We start from the raw sequence: 20,788 nt of genomic DNA, 5'->3' as shown, positions 1-20,788 counted from the left end.
ATCTTCAGGTGGTCATATCTTTCCTTTAAGTTGTTCCATAATATGAGGGGATTTTTTATCATGAGGTACTCCATTTTTAACCCTTCATCAAGATGATGATGAAGAAATATCATGGCCTTGGCCTTATCTTGATCAGATGCCTTATTATCATTTTTAATGGTGTCTGCCAGACCCATTGCATTTAGATGTATTTTAGCGTCAAGTTCCCAAGACATGTAAATTTTGCCAGATATGTCTAGGGCACTAAAATTGCGTCTAGAAATATTAGCCATTATTTAAGAAAATAAAATACTAACCTTTGATTACCTTCGGAGGGGTTTCGTAGAGACTCGTGCTGATAACGTGTTATTAAATTATAGAAAGTAAAGAAAACAAATTAAATAGAGCAAATTGAAGAGTATGAGAAATTGTTCATAGTTTTTGATCTTGATGATCATTATTTTCGTAACTAGCAGGCTATTTATAGCCGTTTACATATATGGGGGGAGGGTTAATCTAAATAGAGAAAAAGGGGGATATGAATTATTAGATTACATGATTGATTTGGTTACCCAATAGTTTGTGTGCCACATGGCTACTAATGTGGACAAAAGTTACTGGTTTCATAAACAATGACATCCAATATTGTTTCAGACAATGACATCCAACATTGTTTTTTAATATATTTTTTATTTTTTCTTTCCTCTTTTTATTTGTTCTTTTTAGTTTTTCTCAACTCTTACTTTTTTTTTTGTTTACACCTTTCAATGTCTACTTTTATAAAAAAAAAAATAGTTTTCTTTGATTCTTATTTTTTTTTCTTTTTAAATTTTTCTCGGCCTTTATTTTTATTTAATCTTGAGCATTTTTAAGCCAAATCAATTTCTATAGGCCATGGTTTAAGGGTGGGCCCTAGGCCAGGGAGTGTTGTGGGAAGAAAATCTATTGGTGTACCATGGAGGTTTGGAATCATTCCAGTGTAGTTCAATTTAAATTTTGTTGCCATTTGGGTGGAGAAATAAGCAAAACAACATGAATTGGGTATTTTTAAGGGTAAATCAATATTATATAGCCCATGGTTTGGGGGGTGGGCCTGAGGTTCGGACATGTAGTGTGACAAAAATCAACCAGGGCATGCAAGGGAGTTGTCGATCATCCCAGTATGGTCTGTTTCAATATTCATGTCTATTTTGGTGAACAAACAATCGAAACCAAACAAACGGGGCATTATCAAGCCAAATTGGTGTGCTATAGCCCACGATTTTAGGGTAGACCCGATATCCAAGCGTGCTGTAGGCCAAAAATACACCGGTGCATGATAGAAGGTTTGTGTATCATCCCAGTATAATCTGTTTCAATATTCATAGCCATTTGGGTGGACAAATGAGCAAAACGGCATGAACGGGGCATTTTCGAGTAAATTTAGTGTGCTATAGCCAATGGTTCAGGGGTGGGCCTAGGGTTTGGGCGTGCTGTGGGCCTAAAATTGATTGGGTATTGATAGGGAGTTTCTGGATCATCTTAGTGTGGTCTGTTTCAATATTTATGGTCATTTGTGCGGGTAAATGAGCAAAACAGCACGAGCGGGGCATTTTTGGGCTGAAAATCAGTGTGCTATAGCCCACATTTTATGAGTGGGCTTGGGGTACGGGCATGTTGTCAGCCTAAATTCTACTAAGGCGTGCCATGGAGGTTACGTATCATCCTAGTATGTTCCATTTCAATATTCATGGACATTTGGGTGGAAAATGCATGAAAAGGCGCGAATAGGGCATTATCAGTCCAAATTAGTATATTATAGCCCACGTTTCTAGGGTTCGATCAAGGAGGTTAGAGATCATTCTAGTATAGTCCATTTAAATATTATTAGCCATTACGGTGGCCAAACGAGTGAAACAACATGATAGGGCATTTTTAGGCCAAATTGATGAGCTATAGCCTTCGATTTTAGGGGTGGGCCAGGGGTCCGGGTGTGTTGTGGGTCAAAAATCGATCAAGGAGTGCCAGGGAGGTTGGGGATCATCTTAGTGTGTTGTGTTTTTATATTGGTAAAACAGCGTAAATGGAGTATTTTTAGGCCAATATTGATGTGTTATAGCCCACAGTTTTGGGGGTGGGCCTGGGATTCGGGCGTGTTATGGGCCAAAAATTGATCGAGATATGCCAAGGAGATTGTGGATGGGCTTAGTGCAGTCCTTTTTAATATTCATGGACATTTGGGTGGACAAACGGGTAAAATTGGTGTGCTATAGCCCACGATTTTGGGGGTTAGCTTAGGGTCTGGGCGTGCTGTAGGCTAAAAATTAATTGGGTTATGCCAGGGAGGTTGGGGATCATCCTAGTATGGTCTGTTTAAATATTTGTGGCCATTTGGATGGACAAACAGGAAAAAAACGGTGCGAATGAGGCATTTTTGGACCAAATCGATGTGCTATAGCCTATGGTTTTGGGGGTGGGCCCAAGTTTTGAGCGCTCTGTGAGTTGAATATCAAATGGGTCATTCTAGGGAGATTGGGGATCTTCCCAGTATGGTCCGTTTCAATATTCATGACCACTTGGGTAGACAAACAAGAAAAACAGTAATAACGGGGCATTTTGGGTGAAAATCGGTGTGCTATAGCCCACAGTTCTGAGGGTAGGCCCATGTACGGGCGTGATGTATGCTATAAATCGACAAGGGTGTGCCAGGGAGGTTGGGGATCATCTTAGTGTGGTCTGTTTCAATATTCATGTCCATTTGGGTGGACAAATGGGATAAAATAGTGCGAATAGGGCATTTTTAAGCAAAATTGGTGTGCTATAACCCACCGTCTGGGGGTGGGCTCGGGATCCAGGCATGTTATGGGGAGAAAATCGACCTGGGTGTGACAGGTACGTTGGGGATCATTCTAGTATGGTACACTTCAATATTCTTGGCTATTTGGGTGGGCAAAGGGGGAAACGGTGTTAATGTGGAATTTTTGGGCCAAATCAGTGTGCTATAACCCATGGTTTTGGGGGTGGGCCTGGGGTCTAGGTGAGCTGTGGGGATAAAATCGACCGGGGCATGCCAGGAATGCTTAGGATCATCCTAGTGTGGTTTGTTACAATATTCAAGGCCATATGGTGGACAAACGGGAAAAATTGGACGAATAGGGCATTTTTTGGCCTAATCGGTGTGCTATAGTCTACGGTTCTGGGGGCGGGCCCGAGTTCTGAGAGCGCTATGGGCTAAAAATCAATTGATTCATTCCATGTGGGTTGAGAATCGTCCTGGTGTGGTCTGTTTAAATATTTGTAGCCATTTGGGAGGACAAATGGGCAAAATAGCTGAATGAACCATTTGTTGGCCGAATCGGTGTGCTATAGCCCACAGTTCCAGGGGTGGGCCTGTGTTCGGGCATGTGTTTGGACAAAAATTGATTTGGGAATGTTAGATAGGTTAGGTATCATCCCATTGTGGTCTATTTCATTCAATATTCATGGCTATTTCAGTGGACAAACAGGCGAAACAGCTTGAAAGGGGCATTTTTGGGCCAAATCAGTGTGCGATAGCCCACGGTTTTAGGGATAGGCCTGGGGTCCAAGAGTGTTGTAGGAAAAAAATTTGTTAGGGATGGTCCTAGTGTTTACCTTTTCAATATTTTTTGCCATTTAGGTGGACAAATGGGAAAAGTGGCACGAACGGGGCATTTTCGAGTCAAATCGATTGCTATAGCCCATGGTTTTAGGGGTGGACCCAGAGTTAGGAAGTGTTGTGGGCCAAAAATCTACCGAGGCATGTCAAGAGGTTGGGTATTATCCCAATGTGGTCCATTTTAATATTCATGTCCATTTAGGTAGAGAAATAAGTAAAACGGCACGAATAGGGCATTTTTGGACTAAATTAATTTTCTATAGTCCATGGTTCGGGTGGGACTGAGGTTTGGGCATTTAATTTGCCAAAAATTAATCGGGGCATGATAGGGAGGTTGGTGATTTGGTGATCATTCCAATGTAGCCCGTTTCAATATTCATGGCCATTTGGGTGGACAAACGGGCGAAATCGAGCAAACAGGGCATTTTCATGCTAAAGCGGTGTGCAATAGCCCACGGTTTTGGGGTAGGCCCGGGGTCCGAGTGTATTGTGGGCTGTAAATAGACTGAGGAATATAAGGATGGTTGGGGATCATTCCAGTGTGGTTTGTTTCATTATTCGTGGCTATTTGGGTGGACAAATGGGCAAAACAACGCGAATGGGCATTTTGAGCAAATTTGGTGTGCTATAGCCCACAGTTCTGGGTGGGACTAGGGCTCGGGCCTGTTGTGGACCAAAAATTAATCAGCGCATGACAGGGAGTTTGGGGATCATTGTAGTATGGTCTATTTCAATATTCGTGACCATTTGGGCATACGAACAGGCAAAATGGCGCGAATGGGGCATTTTAGGGGCAAAAATTAGTGTGCTTAGCCACGGTATCAGGGGTGGGCCAGAATTTTGGGTTTGTTGGGGCTGTAAATTAATTGAGGCATGCCAGGAAAGTTGGGGATCATCCCAGGATTGTTGGTTTCATTATTCGTGGCCATATAGGTGGACAAACGAGTGAAATGATCCGAACGGGGCATTTTCATGCCAAATTGGTGTGCTATAGCCCACGATTTTGAGGGTGGGCCCTAGGTATGTATGTGATGAGGGCTAAAAATCAATTGGGCGTGATAAGAAAGTTAGGGATTTTCCCATTGTGGTCTATTTCAATAGATTTTTAGGAAGAAAAATGGGAGAAACGACGTGAATAGGACATTTTTTGGCGAAATCGGTGTGCTATAGCCTATAATATTGGGGGTGGGTTTGGGGTCCAAGCAAGCTGTGGGCCAAAAAATGACCGGGGAATGCTAGGGAGGTTGGGTACCATCCAGTGTGGTCCATTTAAATATTCGTAGCTATTTGGTTGAGCAAACAGGCAAAATGGCACGAATGGGGCATTTTTGGACCAAATCTGTGTGCTATAGCCTACGATTTAGGGGGTGGGCCCGAGTTACGGATGTGTTGTGGGTTGAATATTGATCAAGGCATGCTAGGGAGGTTGGGTATCATCCCAATATGGACCGTTTCAATATTCATGACCATTTGGGTGGACAAATGGGCAAAACGGCAATAATATGGCATTTTTAGGGTAAATTGGTGTGTTATAGCCCAAGGTTCTGGGGGTAGGCCTGAGGTCTGTGTGTGATGTGGGACAAAAATTGAATAGGGTGTGCTAGGGAGGTTGAGGATCATCCCAGTATTGTCTGTTTCAATATTCATGTCTATTTGGGTGGACAAACGGGCAAAATGGTGTGATTTGTGCATTTTTTAGCAAATTGGTGTGCTATAGCCCACTGTTTTGGGGACGGGCACAAGGTCCGAGTGTGCTGTGTGGAGAAAATAAATTGGGTTATGGTAGAGAGGTTGGGAATCATTCCATTGTGTTACATTTCAATTTTCATGGCCATTTAGATGGAGAAACAGGCGAAACGGTGAGATCGGGAATTTTCAGGCTAAATTAATGTGTTATAGACCATGGTTTTGGGGGTGGTCCTAGGGTTCGGGAGTTCTGTGGGCCAAATATTGACTGGGGCATGCCAGGGAGGTTAGGTATCATTCCAGTGTGTTTTATTTCAATATTTGTGTCCATTTAAATAGATCAGTCAAAATAAATGGATCGTTTGGGAATGCCAGGGAGTTTGGGAATAGTTTCAGTATGGTCCGTTTAAATATTTGTGGCCATTTGGGTGGACAAACAGGCAAAATAGTGTGAATATGACATTTTTAGGGTAAATCAGTTTGTTATAGCCTACGATTTTGGGGGTGGGCTCAAGGTACGAGTATGTTGTGGACCACATATCTATGAGGGCATGCTAGGGAGGTTGAGGATTGTCCAGTGTGGTTCATTTCAATATTCATGACTATTTGGGTGGACAAACGGGCAAAATGGTAATTATAGGGCATTTTTGGGGCTATTGGTGTTTATAACCCACGGTTCTGATTGTAGGCCTGGGATCTTTGTGTGATGTGGGCCAAAAATCGACCAGGACATGCCAGGGAGGTTGAGGATCTTTGCGGTGTGGTTTGTTTCAATATTCGTGTCCATTTGGATGGACAAACAGGCTAAATAGTGCAAATAGGGCATTTTTGAGAAAAATAGGTATACTATAGCCCACATTTTAGGGTGGGCCCAAGAGTCGAGCATAGTGTGCGGATAAAATTGATCGGGGCATACCAGGGAGGTATAAAATCATCCCAGTGTGGTACATTACAATATTCGTGGCCATTTGGGTGGATAAATGGGCAAACCAGGGCGAACAGGGAATTTTTTTAGCTAAATTAGTGTGCTATAGCCTACGGTTTTGGGGTTGGGCCTAGGTTCTGGGTGTGCCATGGAAAGAAAATATACTGGGTCATGCCAGGAAGGTTTGGGATCGTAATATTATGGATCGTTTCAATATTCGTGGCCATATGGTGGAAAAACAAGAATAATTGCATGAATATGGCATTTCTGCACTAAATCTGTGTGTTATAGGCTATGGTTTCGGGGGTAGGCCTGGGGTCTGGGCGTTCTGTTGGCTGAAAATTGATTAGGGCATTCCAATTTGGTTGAGAATCATCCTAGTGTGGTCTATTTCAATATTCGTGGCTTGGACAAATGGTAAAAATGCCACCAATGGGGCATTTTTGGGTAAAATTGGTGTGCTATAGCCCACGGTTCTTGAGGTGGGCCTAGTGTCCTGGCATATACTATGGGCCAAAAATTGATCGGGGCATGCCAATGAGGTTAGGGATTGTCCGATTATGGTCTATTTTAATATTTGTGGCCATTTTCATGGACAAACAGGCGAAACAACATAAAGTAGTTTTTTACGGCTAAATCAGTGTGCTATAATAGTCCACAGTTTTGAGGGTGGACCCAGGGTTTGGCTGTGTCGTTGGCCAAACATTGATCGTGGTGTGCCAGGGAGGTTAGGTATCATCCTAGTGTAGTTCGTTTCTTTATTCGTGGCTGTTTTAGTGGACAAACAGGCAAAACAGTGAGAATAAGGCATTTTGGAGCCAAATTAGTTTGATATACCCCACGGTTCGGGGGTGGGCCTGGGGTCCAGGCTGTTGTGGGATTAAAATCAACTGAGGTATGCCAGGGATGTTAGGGATCATCCCAGTGTGGTTAAATTTAATATTTGTGTCCATTTGGGTGGACAAACAAGCAAAACATTGCGAACGAGGCATTTTTTAGCTAAATCAGTGTGTTATAGCCCACGGTTCCGGTGGTGAGCTTAGGGTTCGGGCATGTTGTGGGCCAAAATTAGATTGGGAAATTGCACAGAGGTTGGGAATTATTCCATAGTGGTTTGTTTCAATATTCGGTTCCATTTAGGTCAATAAATGGGTGAAATAGTGCACACGGGGTATTTTCGAACGAAATCGGTGTATTGTTGCCCATGGTTCTGGGGTAGGCCTGGGGTCCAAGCTTTCTATGGGTCAAAAATTAATTAACTATGCCATAGAGGTTGGGGATTGTCCCACTATGGTCCATTTTAATATTCGTAGCCAATTGGGTGGACTAACGGGCGAAACGATGCGAATGGGACATTTTCGAGCTAAATCAGTATGCTACAAACCCCGATTCTGGGGGTGGGCCCGTGGTCTGGGCTTGCTGTGGGCCTAAGATTGACCGAGGCATGCTAGGGAGCTTAGGAATTTTCCTAGTGTGGTTCGTTTCAATATTCATGACCATTTGGGTGTACAAAAAGGCGAAATGCTATGAATAGGATATTTTCGAGCCAAATTGTTGTGCTATAGCCCACGGTTCTGGGGGTGGGCCTAGGGTCCAGGTATGTTGTGGGCCAAAAATTGATCAGGGCATGCCATGGAGGTTGGGGATCATCTTAATAAAGTTTGTTTCAATATTTGTGGTCATTTAGGTTGACAAATGGATGAAACGGCACGAGCAGGGCATTTTCAAGCTAGATTAGTATGCTATAGCCTACGGTTCTAGGGTCATCCCCGGGGTTTGAACGTGCTGTGGGCTGAAAATCGATTGGGGTATGACAGTAAGGTTAGGGATCATACAAATGTGGTCCATTTCAATATTTACGACCATTTGGGTGGACAAACAATCGAAACGACACAAATGGGGCATTTTAAGGCTAAATTGGTGTGCTATATCCTACGGTTTTGGGGTGGGCCCAGGGTCCTGGTGTTCTGGGGGATGAAAATTGACTAGGGAATTCTCGAGAGGTTAGGATCATCCCAGTGTGGTCCGTTTTAATATCCATGGCCATTTGGGTGGATAAACGGGCAAAACGACCTAAATGGGGAATTTTCAGGGCAAATCAGTGGGGTATAGCCTATGGTTCTAGGCTGGGTTCGGTGTCCAGGTGTGTTTTGGGTTTAAAATCCAAAAGGGCATTCCATGAAAGTTAGGGATCATAATAATATAGCCCGTTTCAATATTAGTAGCAATTTGGGTTGGCAATGGGCAAAACAGCGCGAATAGAGCTTTTTTGGGGCCAAATCCATGTGCTATAGCCCATGATTCCGAGGTGGGCCCGATGTCCTGGCATGATATGGGCCAAAAATTTATTGAGGCATGCCAGGGAGGTTGGGTATCATTTTACTGTGGTCTGTTTAAATATTCATGGCCATTTCGGTTGATATATAGGCAAAATTACGCGAACATGGCATTTTCCAACCAAATCGATGTGCTATAGACCACAGTTCCGGGGGTGGGCCTGAGGTTTGAAAGTGTTGTTGGTTAAAAATTAATCAGGGAGTGCTAGGGAGGTTATCGATCTTCCCAGTATGATCCGTTTAAATATTTGTGGCTATTTGGGTGGACAAAAGGGTGAAACTCTACGAGCCGGGTATTTTTAAGCCAAACTAGTGTGCTAAATCTCCGGATTCTAGGGGTGGGCTCGAGGTTCGAGTTTGTTGTCGATCGAAAATCAATTGAGGTATGCTAGGAAGGTTGAGGATAATAACAATGTGGTTTGTTTCAATATTCGTGTCCATTATGTTGAGAAACAGGTGAAACGGCGTAAATAGGGTATTTTTGGGCTGAATCAGTATGCTATAACCTATGGTTCTGGGGTGGGCTTGGGTTTCGTGTGTGTTATAGGTCGAAAATCATCCGGGGTGTGCTAGGGAGGTTGGGATCATCCCCTTGTTGTCCCTTTCATTATTTGTGGCCATTTCAGTGGACAAACAGGCGAACGGGGAACTTTCAGGCCAAATTGGTGTGCTACATCCCTTGATTTTAAGGGTGGGCTAGGGTTCCTGGCGTTCTATGGGACATAAATCAATCAGATCATGCTAGGGAAGTTGGGTATTGTCCCAGTGTGGTCCGTTCTAATATTCGTGGCTATTTAGATGGACAAATAGGCGAAATAGCGTAAACGAGGAATTTTCAGGCCAAATCAGTGTGCTATAGCCACGGTTCCAGGGGTGGTCTTGGGTCAAGGAATTTTGTGGGTGAAAAATCAATCGAGGCGTACCAAAGAGGTTGGGGATTGTCCCAATGTGGTTCATTTCAATATTCGTGGCAATTTGGGTGGACAAATAGGAAAAACGACGCGAACGAGGCATTTTCGAGCCAAATTAATGTTCTATTGCCCATAGTTCTCAGGGTGAGCTAGGGGTTTGGTTGTGTTGTGGGCCAAAAATAGACCGAGGCATGCAATGGAGGTTGGAGATCATCCTAGTTTGGTCTGTTTCAATATTCATAGCCATTTGGGTGGACAAATGGGTGAAACATCATGAATGAGGCATTTTTGGACTAAATTAGTGTGCTATAGCCCACGATTCCGAGGGTGGGATCGGGGTTCGAGCGTACTGTGGGATAAGATTATATCAGGGAATGCTAGGGAGACTAGGGATCATTCCACTGTGGGTCATTTTAATATTCATGGCTATTTGAGTGGAAAATGGGGAAATAATTTGAACGGGGTATTTTCAGGCCAAATCGGTAGGCTATAACCCATGGTTCTGGGGTGGGTCCAGGTCTAGGTGTGTTGTGGGCCAAAAATTGATCAGGTCATGCCAAAGAGATTAAAGATCTTCCCATTGTGGCCAGTTTCAATATTCATGGCCATTTGGGTGGACAAAAGTGTGAAACGGCGAGAATGAGGCATATTTAGGCCAAATTGGAGTGCTATAGCCCACGGTTCTTGGGGTAGGCCCGGGATATAGGTGTGTTGTGGGCTAAAAATTGATTGAGGTATGCCAAGGAGGTTAGGGAGCATCCCAATGTGGTCCGTTTCAATATTCATGGTCATTTGTGAGGACAAATAGGCAAAATGGCAAGAAGGGGGCATATTCAGGCTAAATCAGAGTGCTATAGACCACAGTTCTGGGAGTGGGCCTGGGGTCCGAACATTCTATGGTACAAAAATTGATTGGGTTGTGCTAGGAAGGTTGGCTATCATACCACTGTGGTTCGTTTCAATATTCATTGCCATTTCATTTGACAAACAGGTGAAAAAGTGCGGATAGGGACTTTTCGGTCTTCTTCAGTGTGTTATATCCTAGTGTGGTCCGTGTAAATATTCATGGCCAGTTGGATTAACAAACAAGCAAAATTCTATAAATGGTGTATTTTTAGGCCAAATCGATGTGCTATAGCCTAAGGTTTCGGGGGGGCCTGGGGTCCAGGCGTGCTGAGGGATGAAAATCTATTGGGGCATGCAAGGGAGGTTGGATATCATCCCATTATGGTCTGTTTCAATATTCATGGCCATTTGGGTGGACAAATGGGAGAAACAGTGCGAATAGGGTATTTTGGGGCCAAATTGGTGTGCTATAGCCCACGGTTCCAGGGATGGGCCTAGGGTCCGAGCATTTTGTTGGTTGAAAATCAATCAAGGCATGCCAGGGAGGTTAGTGATCATCCTAGTGTGGTCCATTTCTATATTCATGGCCATTTGGATAGACAAATGGGCAAAACAGCGCAAATGAGCATTTTTGGGCTAAATCAATGTGTTATAGCCCACGGTGTTGGGGTGGGCTTGGGGTTTGGATGTTCTGTGGGATAAAAAGTGATAGGGGTGTGCTAGGGAGGATGGGGATCATCCCAGTGTGGTCTATTTCCATATTTGTGTCTATTTGGGTAGACAAACGGGCGAAATAGTGTGAATGGGTTTTTTCGAGCCAAATTGGTGTGCTATAGCCCAAGGTTCTAAGGGTGGGCCTAGGGTTTGGATGTGTTGTTGTTTGAAAATAGACTGAGGCATTCTAGGGAGGTTGGTGATCTCCTAGTGTGGTTCATTTCTATATTCGTTGCCATTTGGTTAGACAAATGGGTGAAATAGTGCTAACCAGGCATTTTCGGACTAAATTAATGTGCTATAGCCCACAGTTTCAAGGGTGGGCTCGGGGCCCAGGTGTGCTGAGGGCTGAAAATTAATAAGGGAGTGCCAGGGTGGTTGAGGATGGTCCTAATATGGTCCGTTTCTATATTCGTGGCCATTTAGGTGGACAAATGGGCAAAACGGCGTAAACGAGGTATTTTTTGGATAAATTGGTGTGCTATATCCCACCATTCCAGGGGTGGTCCCGGGTTTCGGGCATGTTGTTGGTTGAAAATCGATCGAGGCATGGTGATTATCCCAGTTTGGTTTGTTTTAATATTCGTGGCCATTTAGGTTGACAAATGGGTGAAACGGTCTGAACAGGGCATTTATGGGCTAAATCGGTATGATATTGATGTGTGAGCTAATGCTAACACATTTGAGGCTTTTAACTAAGAACAATTGTGAAGTCTTAAGAAACGTTTTTCATTTTTGATTGTTTTATGTTTGATTTTACAGTAGAAGCTAAGACGATAGAGAACCAACAAGGATGGAAGCAAAAGAGTTGAAATTGGAAGAAAATAAAGGAGAAGTATGCTTGACGACATTTCGAATAGGTCGGCAGACCTTTGATAAGTTATCAGCTTCATTATCAGCCTCAGATAGAGAATCGACTTGAGTTGAAAGCTGTGACAACATTTTGTGCTAGGTTGTCAAGAAGCTAATAAGTCGTTAAAGTTGTCGTCAGCCTAAGGCAACACATGAGAGCTGAAGTAGAGACTTGACGACATTCGTGATAGGTCATCAAGGAGCTAATAGAGCATAACCATTTGTCATCAGCATTAGGCAGCGAGTATTAAAAGAAAAGAGGAGCTGACGACATTTATGATAAGTCATCAGCCTCCTGATAGGCTATCACAAATGGCATCACCTAATCCGAGGAATTTCTGAATTTTATTATTTTGTTTCCATAATTGGGGTGAACTATTTAAAGCCTTGTTTAGGGTTTTTTTGGAGAGTTCCGAACATTGAGTTTTGAGACACATACTTTTATATTTTCTCTCTCTAATTTCTTTGCTTGAAAAAACAATTACTTTGAAGAGATTATAATCATTATTTTGGGATTTGTATTGCGATCTAATCTGAGATTCACTAGTTATTATTTTTCTTATGGTAAGTTAATCTTTCAAAGCATGAATACAACTAGTTGTTTTGATTTTAACTTTATGAGTGGCTAAATCCCTCTAACCTGAATTATGGGATCTAGGGTTAAGTCTTGATAAAGTGCTAAGTGTTCAAGATTCAAAAGGTAATAGGACTTCTTGATAATTATGAGGTTTTAATTTACGTCTATTGGTTGCAAACGATAGATAACACCTACTTTGATTTGCTTGAGAAAGAAATTAAATATAGTGGGAAGTGAATTATCAACAGGGACTTGGAAACACTAAACTTCCATTTAATAATCAACGTTGTAGTAAGGTTAGTTAACCTGAGGTAAATTCTGGCCAGTGAACATAAATTTCCTAAGTCCAAGAGGATTAGGTAATTAAATGATTAAGTAGGTCGAGAGACATTTAGGAATAACTTCGATAAAAATAACCTGTTTTCCTAGCTACGGCGAGAATCTTGAACCACTATTAGCATCTGTCAAGTACCAAAACCCCTAGTGAACATAATTCTGGTTTCTCATAAACTCTTGATTACGAACACTGAAACTAAAGTGACCAACAATTACTTGTTAAACTAAAAACCCCATTTCTGGAAATATCCAACTATCAGTTGATTAAATCGCAAATGACTTACATTCACACCATATTCCCTGTGGGATTCGACCCCAACCTAGTTGGGTTTTATATTGACAATGATCGTTTACATTCTCATTGAGAGGTGTAGTTTGCGCGTTATCAAAAATGGCACCGTTACTGGGGAATATAGTTGTAAACTAAAGTTTGTAGGCGCAAATTGGCTATTAGTCAAGTTTTCTAGTTTTACATTTATTTGTTGTTTTTGTTTATTGCAGGATCTTTACAGTGTATGCCAAGAACCAGAAGTTTCGGAGAACCATTATTACCACTTAATCTGGAACCGCAACAAATTGGAAGAATGATAGAATAACAAGAGTCTGACAGGTTAGCAGCCTTAGCTAGAGCTCAGGTGAATGTGCAAAATGTCGGTCAACAGGCATGACTTCCAAATCCCAAAGATGAAGATTTAAGAGATGAGGAGTTGATGAATCCTAGTAACCCAAGGCGTGCAGAGCAAATAGCTGCACCAGTACAGTGTAATGTTAACAAGAACTGTCCATTCTAAGAAAGGCAATTATACCAGCCGGTCCAGTATGATCTCAATAATTATGATGATGGAATAGACGGAGCAGGTGAAATGGGTGCAATTATTCCTCCACCGTTGGCACCTGGGGTGAAATTCAACATTACGAGTACTATGATCCAACTTATCAATTTGAACGGGTTGTTTGGTGGCCTTCCTGGGGATGACCTGAACTTGCATCTGGTGAATTTTGTCACTATTTTAAATCTTTTGATAACCCAGGAGTAGGCCGGAATGCTATCCGATTGAGATTGTTCCTGTTGTCTCTCTCTGGGGAGGCAACATTGTGGCTAAATGAACTGACACCTGATTTTATAACCAACTGGAGGCAGTTGAAAGGAGCTTTCCTAGAAAGGTTATTTTCTTCTTCCAAGAAGAGGGTACAGTTTAGGGATGAGATCAATAACTTTAGGCAGCTCCTGACTAAAACCTTACATGAAACCTGGCAGAGATTAAAGAAGAAGCTGATACAGTGTACGAACCACAATCTGACGGACATTAACTTGATGGAGACTATATACAGGGCTCTTAACTCTATTACAAAGCCAATTGTAGATAATGTTGTTGGTGGTTCGTTTGTTGATTTTACATTCCCAGAGGTTTTTGAGATGTTGGACAGAATGACTAAATACAGTCAAGCATAGTTTGTAAGGGGTATTACTGCAGAGCAAAGCAGAAGAGATGAGATGAGTGACCAAGACATGGCTCACCTTAAAACACAAATGGACTTGCTAACCAAGAACTTTCTATCAGGCAAGATTTAGAAGGTGTAAGTTATGGGATCTCAAGATAGAATTGAGGCTGATGCAGATGAAGAAGAGAAGTATGTTAATAATCAGGGGGTTTCCAAGGCAATAGCCAATGGAATCAAGGCCGAACTTACGATGATAGGCCTGGTTATAAAGATAAGGAGCAAGGAAATTGGAGGAATAACAATGATAGGAGTGGGCTATATGTTTCTCCTAGAAATCGTGAGGCTGCTTCAACAAGTTCTAAAAAGATGTCCATGGAGGACATGATGGCTAAGTTGTTGAAGTGAGTGGAGGCTACCAACTCTGGCGTGACCACCATGAAGACCGATATGGCATCCATCAGTCAGTTTGCGCACTCACACTCCATCGTAATCAAACAGTTGGAGCAGCAGATGAGCTAACTCTTTGCAGTATTCAACCATAGGAAAAGCAAAATGTTACCAAGTGATACGGTCTAAAATCCACAGAGTAATGGCTCATACATGTCTATCACCACTAGAAGTGGTAAGCTATTACCTGGAGAGGCCTGTGGTTTGGGCATGCTATGGGATGAATATCAACTAGGGCATGCCAGGTTGGTTGGGGATCAATCCAATGTGGTTTGTTTTAATATTTTTGACCATTTGGGTTGACAAACGGGCAAAATAGCGAGAACTGGGCATTTTTAGGCCAACTCGGTGTGCTATAGCCCACTATTTTGAAAGTGGGCCAGGGGTACGAGTATGATGTGGGCCAAAAATCTATCGGGGTGTGCCAGGGTTATAGGGTATCATACCAGTGTGTTTCATTGAAATATTTATGGAAATTTGGATGGACAAACGGGTAAAATGGCATGAATGAGGCATTATCGAGCTAATTTGATGTGTTATAGCCCACGATTCCTGGGGTGGGCCCAGGATCAGAGCATTCTATGGGCAAAAAATCTATATGGGCCTGCCAGGGAGGTTGTGAATCATCCCAGTGTAGTCCTTTTCAATATTCGTGCTAACTTGGGTGGAAAAATAGTTGAAACGGCGCGAACGGGGCATTTTTGAGCCAAATTAGTGTGCTATATAGCCTATAATTCTAGGGGTGGGCCTGGGTTTCGGGCATGCTGTGGGATGAAAGTTGATCGAGGCATGCCAGGTAGGTTGGGGTTCATATCAGTGTGGTCTATTTCAATAACTGTGATCATTTAGGTGGAAAATGGAAAAAATGGCGCAGCCAAATCGGTGTGATATAAACTACGATTCTGGGGTCATCCCTGGGGGTCCGAGCATGTTATGGTCAAAAAATTTATTGGGGCATGCCAGGGAGTTTAGGAATAGTCCAGCATGGTCCATTTTAATATTCGTGGACATTAGAGAGGACAAATAGGCAAAACAGCATGAATGGTCATTTTCGAGCCAAATTAATGTACTATAGCCCATGATTCTGTGGTAGACCTAGGGTCCGGACGTTCTGTGGGTCAAAAATTGACTGGAGCATGCCAGTGAGGCTAGGGATCATCCCAGTATGGTTCATATAAATATTCGTTGCCATTTTGGTGGACAAACTGGTGAAATAGCACAAATGGGGTATTTTTAGGCTAAATCAGTTTAGTATAGCCCACGGTTCTTGGGGTGGGCCCAGGGTTCGGGTGTGCTGTGGGCTAAAATTTGATCGAGTCATGTTAAGGAGGTTTAGTATTGTCTCGGTGTGGTCTATTTCAATATTCGTTGCTGTTTGGTTGGACAAGCAAGAGAAATGATTCAAACGATGCATTTTTGGGCCAAATTGGTGTGCTATAGCCCACGAATTTGGGTGTAGGCTCGGGTTCCAGGTGTGTTATGGGTCAAAAATTGACTGAGGTATGCTAGGGAGGTTTCCAATTATTCTAGTATGGGCAGTTTCAATATTCATGGCTATTTGGGTGGACCAAACATTGAAACGATGATAATGAGGAATATTCGGGCCAAATCGGAGTGCTATAACCCAAGGTTCTTGGGGTGAGCCTGGGGTCTTGCTGTTATATGGGTCAAAAATAAATCGGGGTATGCCAAGGAGGTTAATGATTATCCCAGTACGGTCCTTTTCAATAATCGTGGCCATATGGGTGGAAAAACAGGCAAAATAATGAGAATGGGGCATATTCGAGCTAAATCAGAGTGCTATAGACCACGGTTCTGGGGGTGGGCCTGGGATCCGGGCATGATGTGGGAAAAAAATTGATCGGGGCATGCTAGGGAGGTTGGGTATCATTCCACCGTGGTTTTTTTCAATATTCATGGTCATTTTGTTTGACAAATGGGCGAAACGACACAAATAGGGTATTTTTGGTCTTATTCAGTGTGTTATATCCTAGTGTGGTTCATTTAAATATTCGTGGCTATTTGGGTTGACAAACAAGTGAAATGCCCCGAACAGGTCATTTTCAGGCTAAATCGGTGTGCTATAGCCCAAGATTCCAGAGGTGGGCCTGGGGTCTAGGCGTGCTGAGGGCTAAAAATCTATTAGGGCATACCAGGGAGGTTGGGGATCATCCCAGTGTGGTCTGTTTCAATATTCGTGGCTATTTGGGTGGGCAAATGGTTAAAATAACGTGAACGGGGTGTTTTGAGGCCAAATCAGTGTGCTATAGCCCACGGTTCCAGGGATGGGCCTAGGATCCGATCGTGTTCTTGGTTAAAATTCAATCAAGGCTTTACAGGGAAGTTAGGGATCATCCCAGTGTGGTTCATTTCTATATTCATGGCCATTTGGATAGACAAATAGGTAAAATGGCGCGAACGGGGCATTTTTAAGATAAATTGGTGTGCTATAGCCCACGGTTCTGGGGTGGGCCCAGGCTTTGGATGTTCTTTGGGATAAAAATTGATCGATGTATTTTAGGAAGGTTTTGGATCATCCCAGTGTAGTTTTTTTCAATATTCGTGTCCATTTGGGTAGACAAATAAGCGAAATGGTGTTAATGAGGTTTTTCGGGCCAAACTAGTGTGCTATAGCCCACAGTTCTAGGGTGGGCCTAAGGTTTGGGCGTATTGTTAATTGAAAATAGATCGAGGTATTCCAGGGAGGTTGGGGATCTCTTAGTGTGTTCTGTTTCTATATTCATGGCCATTTGGGTAGACAAATGGGTGAAACAGCACAAATGGTGCATTTTCGAGCTAAATTGATATGCTACAGCTCATGGTTTTGGGGGTGGGCTTGGGGTTCGGTCGTGATGATGGCCGAAAATCAATAAGGGAGTTCCAGGTAGGTTAAGGATGGTCCCATTGTGGTACGTTTCAATATTCGTGGCCATTTGGGTGGACAAATGGGCGAAGTAAAACAAATGGGGAATTTTTGGGATAAATTGGTGTGCTATAGCCCACCATTCCAGGGGTGGGCTCGAGCTTCAGGCGTGTTGTTGGTTAAAAATTGACTGAGGCATGGTAATATCCCAGTGTGGTCCATTTCAATATTCGTGGCCATTTGGTTGACAAATGGGCGAAATAAGGCGAACGAGGCATTTTCAGGTTAAATTAGTGTGATATAGCCCAGGGTTCTAGGGGTGGGTCTGGGGTTCGGGCGTGCTGTGGGCCATAAATATATTAGGGCGTGCTAAGGAGGTTAGGGATCATCCCAGTGTGTTCGTTTTAAATATTTGTACCTATTTGGATAGACAAACGGGCGAAACAGCATGAACTGGGCATTTTCAGGCCAAATTGGTGTGTTATAGCCCACGGTTCTAGGGTAGGCCCAGGGTTTGGATGTGATGTTGGTTGAGAATTGTTTGAGGAATAATAGAGAGGTTAGGGATCATCACAATGTGGTCTGTTTCAATATTTGTGGCCATTTGGGGGTGGGCTTGGGTTTCGGGTATGCTGTGAAACAAAAATTAATTGGGGCATGCCAGGGAGTTTGGGGTTCATCCCAGTATGGTGTGTTTCAATATTCGTGGCTATTTGTGTTGAAAAACAAGAGAAATTATGCAAATAAGGCATTTTTGGGCCAAATCGGTATGCTATAGCTCACAGTTTTAGGTGTAGGCTCGACATCCAAGAATTTTGTGGGCTGTAAATTGACCAAGACATGCTAGGGAGGTTAAGAATTCTCCTAGTATGGTCTGTTTCAATATTTGTGGCCATTTGGATGGAAAAACGGGAATAACGGCACGAATGGGTCATTTTATGCCAAATCGGTGTTCTATAGCCCACGGTTTTGGTGGTGGGCCCGAGATGCGAGCATGATGCGGTACAAAAACCTATTGAGGCATTCTAGGTTTGTTGGGGAATATTCCATTATGGAATGTTTCAATATTTGTGGCTATTTGGGTTAAAAACAGGCAAAATAGTGCGAACGGGGTATTTTCGTGTCAAATTGGTGTGCTATAGCCCATGGTTCTTAGGTGGGCTCGGGTTTCGGGTCTGCTGTGGGATAAATATCAATTAGGGCATCCCAGAGAGGTTATGGATAGTCCAAGTGTGGTCTATTTCAATATTAATGGCTATTTAAATGGGTGAAACAACGCAAATGGGGTATTTTTGGGCCAAGTCAATGAGCTATTTACCATGGTTTTGGGGGTGGACTCGGGGTCAGGGCGTGCTATCGGACAAAAATTAATCGAGCCGTGATAGAACTGTTGGTGATCATCCTAGTGTGTTCTGTTTCAATTTTCTTGGCAATTTTGGTGGATAAATAGGCGAAACGACGTGAACGTGGCATTTTCCAGCCAAATTAATGTCTTATAGCCCACGGTTCTGGGGGTGGGCCCGAGGTCCGAGCGTGTTGTGGATAAAAAAAATGATTAGGTATTCTAGGGAGGTTGGGTATCACACTATTGTGGTTTGTTTCAATATTCATGGCCATTTTGGGTGGACAAACGGGCAAAACGGCATGAACCGAGCATTTTTAGGCTAAATCGGTGTGCTATAGCCCACAGTTTTGGGGTGGGCCTGGGTTCCAGGTGTTTTGTACACTAAAAATAGACCGACGCATGTCAGGGAGGTTGGGGATCATCCTAGTGTGGTCTATTTCAATATTTATGGCCATTTGTGTGGAGAAACAAGTAAAACAACGCGAACGGAGCATTTTCAGGCAAGATCAATGTGCTATGGCCAACGGTTCTGGGGATGGGACCGAGGTCCAAGCATACTTTCACTCAAAAATTTAACGGGGCATGCAAAGGAGGTTGGATATCATATCATTTTGGTTCGTTTCAATATTCATTTCCATTTGGGTGGTCAAACAGGCGAAATGGCGTGAACGGAGCATTTTTAGGCCAACCAATGTGATATAGCCCACGGTTCCAAGGGTGGGCCCGAGGTCGGGGCATGCTGTGGGTCAAAAATTGATCGAGGCATGCCAGGGAGGTTTGGGATCCTCCTATTGTGGTCTATTTCAATATTTGTGTCCATTTGGGTGGACAAACAGGTGAAACAGCACGAACGGGGCATTTTTTGGCCAAATTGGTGTGCTGTATCCTACGATTTCGGGGGTAGCCCTAGGGTCCGGGTGTGCTATGGAAAAAAATCTATTGGGGCATACCAGAGAGTTTGGGGATCGTCCCAGTGTGCTACCTTTAACTATTAATGGCCATTTGGGTGTACAAACGAGAGAACTAGTGCTGGCGGGGTATTTTCGAGCTAAATCAGTGTGCTAGCCCACGGTTCTCGGGGTGGGCCTGGGGTCCAGTCATGCTATATGCCAAAAATTGATTGAGGCATACCAGGGAGGTTTGGGATCATCCTAGAGTGGTCTCATTCAATATTCATGGCCATTTGGGTTGACAAACGAGTGAAACAGTGCAAACAGGGCATTTTAGGCTAAATTGGTGTGCTATAGCCCATGGTTCCATGGGTGGGCCCTGAGTTCGAGCGTGATGTGGGCGAAAAATTAATTGATACATGCTAGGGAGGTTTGAGATTATCCCAATATGGTCTAATTTAATATTTGTGGCCATTGGGTGGACAAACGGGCAAAACAACATGAATGAGGATTTTTCAAGCCAAATCGGTATGCTATATAGCCCACAGTTCCAGGGTTGGGCCTAGGGTCTGAGTGTGCTGGGTGTTAAAAACTAATTGAGGCATGCTAGGGAGGTTAGGGATCATCCTAATTTGTGCTATTCTAATATTGGTGTCCATTTGGAATGTCAAATGGGCAAAACAGCACGAATGGGGTATTTTCGAGAAAAATCAGTGTGCTATAGCCCACGATTTTGGGGGTGTGCTTGGGGCACGAGCCTAGTGAGGGCTAAAATATGAATGAGGTATTCTAGGTATGTTGAGGATCATCCAGGGTTGTCTGTGTAAATATTCATGGATATTTGGGTGAATAAACGGGCAAAATGGCACGAACGGAACATTTTCAAGGTAAATCGGTATGTTATTGCCCAGGATTTTAGGGAAGGACACTGGGCATGCTGCAGGCCAAAACCTTATCGGGGCATGCCAAGGAGGTTATGGATCATCATAGCATGGTCTATTTAAATATTATTAGCCATTTGG

This window comes from Capsicum annuum, chromosome 8 (genome assembly GCF_002878395.1).
Source record: "Capsicum annuum cultivar UCD-10X-F1 chromosome 8, UCD10Xv1.1, whole genome shotgun sequence".
Taxonomy (NCBI): Eukaryota; Viridiplantae; Streptophyta; class Magnoliopsida; order Solanales; family Solanaceae; genus Capsicum; species Capsicum annuum.
This window is presented reverse-complemented; position numbering follows the sequence as displayed.